Here is a 253-nt window from a genome sequence, read left to right as displayed (position 1 = left end):
ATATATATATATATATATATATATATATATATATATATATATATATATATATATATATATATATATATATATATAAGTGTGATGTATTCAAATCATGGAATTTACAAGTATCAACAGTTTATGGCAAGTGGTATAAGTCAAGAACTTTACAGCATCAAGTTTATAATTTATCATAGGAGATAATGGCAAAATAAAGCATGTATAGGCTTTTCCACAATTAACATGCGCACATAATACCGAGGCGACGGCCCGA

At 25.3% G+C, this 253-nt stretch overlaps 1 pseudogene; it reads right to left on the bottom strand.

Moving 5' to 3' along the window:
• The window catches only part of LOC109241378, a 9,351-nt pseudogene that overhangs the window by 2,071 nt on the left and 7,027 nt on the right, over positions 1 to 253 (bottom strand).

This window comes from Nicotiana attenuata, unplaced genomic scaffold, assembly GCF_001879085.1.
Source record: "Nicotiana attenuata strain UT unplaced genomic scaffold, NIATTr2, whole genome shotgun sequence".
NCBI lineage: Eukaryota > Viridiplantae > Streptophyta > Magnoliopsida > Solanales > Solanaceae > Nicotiana > Nicotiana attenuata.
This window is presented reverse-complemented; position numbering and strand designations above follow the sequence as displayed.